The sequence below is a fragment of the Sinocyclocheilus grahami genome, unplaced genomic scaffold (assembly GCF_001515645.1).
Source record: "Sinocyclocheilus grahami isolate Dianchi unplaced genomic scaffold, SAMN03320097.WGS_v1.1 scaffold1981.1, whole genome shotgun sequence".
NCBI lineage: Eukaryota > Metazoa > Chordata > Actinopteri > Cypriniformes > Cyprinidae > Sinocyclocheilus > Sinocyclocheilus grahami.
The window spans coordinates 154,186-155,474 of NW_015507160.1; positions in this window are offsets into that span (position 1 = coordinate 154,186).

The window sequence follows — 1,289 nt, forward strand, 5'->3', positions numbered from 1 at the left end:
GCCTCTGAGCTGTGGGAGTTAATCCCACTCACACACACATACAGACACAGACACAGACACCCTCACACACAGACACACTCACACTTACACTCACACACAGACACACTCTCACACACACATACAGACACAGACACACTCACACACAGACACACTCACACTTACACTCACACACAGACACAGACACACTCTCACACACACAGACACACTCAAACACAGACACACTCTCACACACACAGACACACTCAGACAGACACACTCACACACACACACTCAGACACAAACACAGACACAGACACACACACAGACACACTCAGACACACACACTCACACACACACACTCAGACACAAACACAGACACAGACACACACACAGACACACTCAGACACACACACTCACACACACACACTCAGACACAAACACAGACACAGACACACACACAGACACACTCAGACACACACACTCACACACACACACTCAGACACAAACACAGACACAGACACACACACAGACACACTCAGACACACACACTCACACACACACACTCAGACACAAACACAGACACAGACACACACACAGACACACTCAGACACACACACTCACACACACACACTCAGACACAAACACAGACACAGACACACACACAGACACACTCAGACACACACACTCACACACACACACTCAGACACAAACACAGACACAGACACACACACAGACACACTCAGACACACACACTCACACACACACACTCAGACACAAACACAGACACAGACACACACACAGACACACTCAGACACACACACTCACACACACACACTCAGACACAAACACAGACACAGACACACACACAGACACACTCAGACACACACACACAGACACAGACACACTCACACACAGACACACACACTCACTCTCACACACACAGACACACTCACACACACTCAGACACAGACTCAGACACAGACTCACTCTCACACACACAGACACACTCAGCAGGATAGTCTCTCTTTGATAAGCTTGATGGAGAATGAAGGCTTTTGCCAGACGCTGATGTGTTTGCTTTGGAAAAATCAAGCTTTAATCAAACCCATGGCTAAATGTTTTTGTCAACAAGAGCAATATGTCCTTTGCTCTTTACAATAAGGTGTTTAAACTGTTGCTTCTGGCCAAATCCGAGTCTATAATGCATAACGCTTCTTCCAGTGAAAATGTGCATCTGCTGTTGTCTCTCGCATCAAAATCCAGCCACATATGTGTTTAGAGCTGTTTAAACGCTGCTTGATCTGTGCAGA